At 38.2% G+C, this 7,738-nt stretch overlaps 1 long non-coding RNA gene across 2 annotated transcripts in view; it reads left to right on the forward strand.

Annotated features, from left to right (window-relative positions):
- The first annotated feature begins 11 nt into the window (after window positions 1-11).
- LOC102482078 (uncharacterized) overlaps window positions 12-7,738 on the forward strand; it is a 14,982-nt gene continuing 7,255 nt past the window's right edge. The window contains exons 1-3 of one of the 2 annotated variants that reach the window (XR_334725.3): window positions 12-69; window positions 907-937; window positions 5,570-5,694. This is a non-coding gene — a long non-coding RNA (uncharacterized LOC102482078). Of the gene's footprint in view, window positions 70-906; window positions 938-5,569; window positions 6,550-7,738 lie in introns of those variants that run through there. The other variant, XR_001370453.2, reaches the window with a different exon arrangement.

Consider the following 7,738-nt stretch of genomic DNA (forward strand, 5'->3'; position numbering starts at 1 on the left):
TTCACTGAATTCAGTGGCTAAATTTCTATTTGTGGATAGAATGCTGGCGGGAGGCATTCTGTCAGACAGGTGACTGTCTCTTGTTCACAGATACTCTGTATTTTCATTGGCTTATGAGTCATTTATGTATTATATTAAGAAATATTTATTCTGGCTGGATAGTGGCACAGGGGAAGGGCATGATGGTCTGCAAGTTCAGCCCACATGAAAAGGTTCTAGGTTGGGGTCTGGAGGCTTTCCTAAGTGCACCAGGCACCAGGGCTGGCCGAAGCTGGGAGTGGGTCAGAGCATCAGGGCCCTGTTGAGGGTGCCTGCATTTCTCTCTCTCTCTCTCTATCTCTCTCTCTCTGTCTTTCTCTCTCCTCTCTCACACTTGTGGAAGAAATAACTAACTAAACTTCTAAAAAGAAATATTGCAAATTACGCTGTCCATGAGCGGTTTGGTCCCAAGGGATCTGCAAGCACAAATAGAAAATTACCGTCAGTGTGATGAGTGCTGTTTTTAAAGTTTGAGTTGAGTTTACATGCGCAAAACAGAAATGACATCTCTATGAGCTGTGGGAGTGTTTCCAGAGGATTTAGAGAGAAAGTGCCACAATACATGGTTTTAAAAAGATGAGAAGGAGCTAACTATGGAAATAGCAAAGAATGTTTTACTACATGGAATTTAGCTTATTTGATATGGAAAACAGTGCTGTCAGCTTTGTTCAGGGACACTGTGTTGAGTCCCTCCTGGACACTGTGCACTGACTGCTTGACGTGCCCAGAGTATACTCATCATGTCTTAGTTGCCCACGGATGGTGAGTGGAGACTCCTATTATACCTGTAGGGTGCACAGAAATACATTATTGGTGGTGTGCTGAAAATATATGCCAGTAACCTTGATTTTCCTTTTTCAAAAACAGGATTTGAAAGAGAACTTTTCAACCATGTAAGGTAAGTAATATAATAACAACTGCTATCACAATTTGTGGTGTAAGAATTTTGAGTCCTGTGCCTGATAATATCTCTTCTGAAATAGGCAGGCAACCATTGCCACTAACCAAGTATGTCTCTTCTAATGGATAGGAGAGAACTGAGGTATCCTGTACCATAGCCAGCGTAATGGCAACTGTTGTTCAACCAAAAAATACAAAATCTAAATGTATCACAATAAATTAAATTTATAAAAGAGCTCAGTATCAGAGGGTTTATTCCAAGAGTCCCGTAACCCATTTTGTAATGATATCATGAGATGGGTGCACACAGACATATATGTACATGCCCAGCATAAATTTTAAGCTGCTGGTCCAGAACTCAAACCATGGTGGACTGGTTTGAGTACATCCAGTAATGTAACCATTACGCTATCTGCTGGTCCCTAGGTCTTTATTTTTTTTGATTCATTCAATAATTCCTACCTTTTTAAATTTTATTATTATTATTTGTTATTATTTATACCTTCTGTCATTATACATCATTTAGTTTGTAAAGAGATTTTTACCCAGCATGATATATACCACACAGCAGACAAGTTGAGAATACTATACACGACATCATCAACAGGTGACAAACTTTGTGTCCCACAAATGTCTTACTTCTCCATTTTCCCCCAAATTTCCCTTCCTGCACTCTTCTCCTCTCCTGCTCTCCTTCCACTTTGTCCCCAGTGTCCGTAACAATTTTCAATGCTTTTTTGACCTCCAGTATTTCACTCTCTACCATAGAATGTAGATAGTCAGTATAGGTGAAGTGGAGTCATACAATGTCTCTGTTTCATAGCCTCACTTGCTTCACTCAGCAGTTAATCTTACATGTTTATCCAATTTCTATCAAATTCCAGGGGTTTGTGTTGTATGGCTGAATAGTATTCCATGGAGCATATGTGCCACACTTTTTCAATCCATTCTTCTATTTGTAGACTTTTGGGTTGGTTCCACGTCTTAGCAATCGTGAATAATGCCCCAATAAATATAGTGTGGGACCAGCAGTTGGCATAATGGCTGTGTTGCTGGACTCCCACATAGTCGGCCACAATTCGAGTCTCGGACCTGGTGGCTTAAACTCACACTGGGCACGTGTGCATGCGTGCCCAAGATCCCAAGAGGAGAATAGAGGATAAGGGATTGCGGTGCGGCCATCTCCCCTGGGAGGGGGGGTGATTTCTTGCTTTTTGTCTCTGTCTCTCTCCATCTTTCTGGTGAGCACACACACCCTATAGCAAAAACCTCTCAAAAAATATATATATATATATAGTTGTGCAAGTCCTTTTCCGACTGATCGTTCTCCTGTCCTTTGGGTAGATACCCAGGTGTGGAATTGCTGGAACATATGATAGTTCTATTTGAAGGTCTTCGAGGAACTTCCATATTGTTCTCCACAGTGGCTGGACCAGTTTATTGGGGTAGGCAAAGATGTTTTAAGCAAGACCCCCAAAGCGCAGGCAATAATCCCCAAAATAGACAGATGGGATTACAACAGATTAAGAAATTTTGGCACAGCAAAGAACATAGTAATTAGTGTGAATCTACAACCCTCAGAATGGGAGAGAATTTTTGATAATTCTTACCTTTTAATTAAAGTTTTTAGTCTATTCATATATGATATAATTATTGATATGGTTACTTTTACTCTATCATTTAATTTTTTTGTTTACTATTTCTCTTGCGCTTTGATTGTCTGACCTGTTTTTCTCCCCTTGGGGGATAACTTGAATATTTGATAGTTTTTACTTTCATTTCTCTCTTGGCTTCTAATCTGATCTTGCTTACCTATAATTACAGTTGTTGCCATAGAGATTACAATGTATTTTACTAACTTATAAAAATACTTTTAAATATTTGTTGTTCATTTAATGATATTAAAGAATTACTAATTGTTGTTTCAGATATATTAAATTTTGTCATGTTTTAAAGAGTCCTTATCTTGGAAAGAGACATTCTGAAATATTTACAAATTAAAAAAGGCCAGCACCTTAGGATAGCTTCATAATAGCATAGAATGGAGGCAGGTCAGGTTCTGAGAAGTTGGTGGTAAGATATGTACTGGGCTCACGGGAGATTCGTGGTACTGGTCTGTAAACTATTTCATATATTCAAAATTCTCCCTAATATAAAAGTGTAAAAACAGATTTAGCAAGGTCTGATTTCGCATTCCATCCCTCATTCCACCCATACTTCTGGCCAACTCCGAGTTGTCCCTGTGCCCCAGCTCTCAGCAAAAACACCACCAGGTGAATTCCAAAGTGGGATAAAAGCTTCAAAAAATGCCCAGCTGGCAGTGTAGGGTTCTTCAATGACTCAGCAGCTTCCAGTCCTTGAGCATATCACGAAGGATAATCTGGACTCGGCGTGCTCAGGCCCCGGACGCAGCCATGTCTGTGTTTGCATTTGAAGATGCTCTGTGGATATTAGTTCTCGGGCACCTTGCCCTGGCCTGCTACAGGACTGGGAGGCCCCAGGCATCTGGGAGCCCCACCTCATGCCCTAGGCTAGAGCCACCTGTCACCCAGCAGCTCCAGCTGACCTACTTCGGGAGTACAAAAGGGATCTTGCCAACAAAGTCATCTCCAGCCACGGGTCATGTCGTCCCTGCTGCCAGCTATTCCGGACTGTCATTAACTTTTCAGAGCTAATAATTACTTTAAGTATATAAAAATAGAATTATTTATGTAACAAGTTGAAAAATTAGGAAGCTTCAAATTTCATAAGAAAAATGAAAAATGTCTAAAATTCTGTTGGAGATCTATAAAACAGTCAAGGAGAAAAATATGCATTCTAAAAATGGTAAGAGTTTGTGGCATTTTTATTTAACCTTGCCACTCCCTTAATGTACCCCAGTGGCAATCTTGGTCTTTAAAGTAACATGTCAGTTCCAATTTCCTCCCTCGAACTGGAAAGATCAGAAAACGATCTTGCTTGTAATTATTTTGCACATCTGTTCTGCCCTGTCTAAAAGATACCAAAGCAATGACATGAGGCATTCATTTATGTTTAGACTCATTAAGTCCCAGCAATAGTCACTTCACATAAAAGCTTCAAGGTGAATAAAGATGTGCAGACACCTAACATAAGAAATTTAGAGTGGAGATATGCAATTTATCATCTAAGATCAAGAAGAGAAGCTTCTGGAAATTCGACTTTGGGAAATTAAAACAATCTAAAGTAGTCATACATAATGGATGAATCCTGAGCCTTCTTTTGGAAATGGGCAGAAACCAAAGGTTTGCTGTCCCAAATAGTATTACATTTCACAACTTTATATATGACCTTTCCCTGTAGACTGCATACGATATAGTCCCATATATACCTACCTTTCGCTTTGACTGACCAGGCTTAGTAATAATTGCTACTTCACCACTTCATTAATTACAGCACTTTTTCACAGTCTTTTTCAAACATGAATTTAGGAATTAAGTATATATTGTATTACTACTCAGAATATAAAATACTTAACTCATAATGTAAATATTTAAAAAGCAAAAAGTAGTTACCAATTCCAATTCTTGTCCATTTATTAATTGGTCATGTAAACTCAGCACAGGCATTAATGTCCACGTTGTCTACAGAAAGGCATGCTTTTCCAGAAACATATGAAATTCAGAATTCCCTTTCTTTATTTTTAATCTCCAGACTAGGAGATATGACACTGTTTGGAGTGTAGTAATGACATGCAAAATGCATTATCAGTTGTCATTATCTCTACCAGATTACAAGGGCTTTCTGTGTAAGTAGTGAGAGTTAATCATTGATTTTTAGTGACAGAAGCAAATGATTTTTATTAAAGACTTGACTATAGTGACTCCATCTTGTTTCATACTCTCCATTCCATGAACTTCTAACTATATCTACCCAATCAGAGACTTTACTTCTATCTCAGTACAATGAGTTAAACAGACAAGTGGGTGTACCTTCTGGTAGGTTCATCAATCATGACATTTTATCTTTATAAAAATTCCTCAAAGTATAAAGTACTACTATCATCATATAAATGTGAAAACTCAGATTTAACTTGTTTGTGTTGCCAGATTCCATTACACATGGTAAGAGCAAGAGCGATTCTAGAGACCAGCAGGTTGTGTAGTGGTTGAAGCACTAGATTCCCATATGAGAATGGTTCAAGTCCCAGACCTGGCAACTTGAAAATCACAACAAATAAATAGATTAATGCTTAATTAATGCTTTTTTTAATTTATAAAAGAGTGATTCCAGTGTGAGTGAGACATTTCATGTACAAAACTAGTTTAAGAGTTCTCATTTTAGTAAAAACTGTCATGCCCTTACAAGGACCTTCACAAGGGTCTGTGCAAGTAAGAGTCCCTCATACTATGACTATGAGCTCTATGGTAAAATTATAATCAGATAGGAGGGGAGCCAGTATGACTCCAAGTTTGCATTCCCAGCAGTGAAGGCTTACTGCATGAAGTACTCATTTTCCTAGTTATGGCACAACACAATAAAAGGTTGTATTTCTCAATAACTGGACAAATGATAAGTATTAGATTGGAGAGGAAAGGTATTTAAGGTAAAGGTCATGTGAAAAAATGAACAAGTGAGAATTTACTACACTTCTACTCTCTTCTTTGATCAGGTGGCTCATGGAGTCTGCTTGATGGCTGATTATGACCAACAAACCAAAGGAGGGCTTAAAGATACTTAGAAAAACCGCACAATGGAATGGGATGAAGAATTCTAGAGACATCCTAAACCATGGAGGTGAGCAGGATGAAAAATGGTTATGCAACATAGGCAAGACATAGCCTGATCTCTATGTTAGGTGGTGTCCACAAATGTAATATGCTGTTGCTAAAAAGAATGGACATGGATATTTTACTCAAAAGAGGCAAAGAGCATTGATTATTAGCAATCTGAAAGGTTGTATGTTGGTCTTACATCATGTAATGGAAAGTAACCGAAACTAAGTTATTACTTCTCAGTTAAAATTCTTTGTGTGTTAAAGGGAAGAAACATTTAACAAACTCTAGAATGTAAAATTTCCTATTGAAAATTATGTATGCGAGTATGTGATAATATCCTTGATTTGACTGCTCCCCCCGCCCCCCCCAAAAAAAAGAATTCTGTGGGCCTTTTTCCAGGGGATAAGATCAATAAAAAGAAAGATTAGTAACCATGCAAACAGAGTATAGAGAGGTCCATTTCTTTATTCATTCACTCATACAATCTTTTATTCATAGTATATTTACCGAGTGCCTATAGGTGCCAGGTTCTTTTTGATCCTGGAAATATGGCAGAGACCACAACAGTCCAAATCTCTATTTTGTCAAGATTATATTCTACATATTACAAGTTTCAAGAGCATGACTAGGTTAAAATACCTCAGATAAGTTGTTTCCTTATTTTTCACCCTAAGTAAGGAAAGAAGTTATTTATATAGGTTAGTAACCAAATATCATGTCATGCACATATATAAAATATCGATTCAAAATCCTGACAGAGGGGCCATCAGTAGTAGATGATAGTAGGCATTTCATCAAAGAAAATCAGTATCTCATAAAGATAGCAGCAGTCTAATGTTTACTATTAACAATAACCACAATGAGAATCAATTTAAGGGGCTGACAGGGGGTGTGATGGTTGAGAACACTGGACTCCCACATGGTTGACCGTGTTTCAAGTCCTGGACCTGGTAGTTTCCTTTCTCACTTTTTCTCTCTCTCTCTCTCCCCCTCTCTGGTCAAATTAAGCAAATAAATAAACAAATTTATTTATTTAATTAAGTAATTCTTTTTTAAAAAAGATAATTTAAATGTTCACTAGCAGATTAATGGATTTAAAAATGTGGTAGGTATATATGTACGTGTGTAAGTGGTGGTCTTTAAAAAGTTCATGGAAATGCATATTATGAAAAACACTGTGCATGGCTTTTGAAATTTCTAGCACCAAAATAAACTCATTTTTTAATTTCACTTTTCAACAATTTTTTTGGAGAAGTTTTCTGCACTTGCCAGGAAGACAGAGAGTGACAGACAGAAAGTGAGAAATTACCCACCAGGGGGGATGGTCACGCCACAATCCCTTCTCCTCCATTCTCTTCTTGGGATCTTGGGCACGCATGCACACGCCCCCAGCGTAAGCCACCAGGTCCAGGATTCAAACCACAGTCAACTACATGGGAGTCCAGCGACATAGCCATTACACTAACTGCTGATCCCGACAGCTGTACTGTTTTCTATTCCAAGTCTTGTCGCTCAAACCAGTAATGCCTCGCTTTGCTTTAGCTATTTCACTGAGCTTTCTGTCCTTTGCAACTAAGAGATTCTTAACACAGGTCTACTTGAGACTCTGGGAATACCTAGAGAAATGAGATTAATGAAGTTTGTAACAGGTTATTTTCCCACATTTGGGAATTGACAGATCAATAATTCTACTTATATCTTTTCTTTTCGCATTTAAAGTCATGTGTAATGGCTAACTTTAGGTGTCAACTTGACTGGATTAAGGACTACCTAGAGAACTGCTAAAGGATCATTTCTAAATGTATCTGTGACAGTGCTTCTGGAAAATACTGGCATGTGAGTTGATAGATTGAAAGAGAAAGAGCTATCCTCAATGAGGGCAGGTAACATCCAATCAGCTGGAGGCTCATGTACAACAAAAAGGTGATTTCCTCTTTCTCCTGGAGCTGCGATACACTCTACACTCTTCTCTTGTCCTTGGACCTCATAAATCCCATGGCAGAAGGGAAGAAGGTGGAAGTGAGCATGAGAGAGAGCTATAAAGGGCCTTTTTTTTTTTTTTT

Source organism: Tupaia chinensis, unplaced genomic scaffold (genome assembly GCF_000334495.1).
Source record: "Tupaia chinensis unplaced genomic scaffold, TupChi_1.0 Scaffold000273_1, whole genome shotgun sequence".
Taxonomy (NCBI): Eukaryota; Metazoa; Chordata; class Mammalia; order Scandentia; family Tupaiidae; genus Tupaia; species Tupaia belangeri.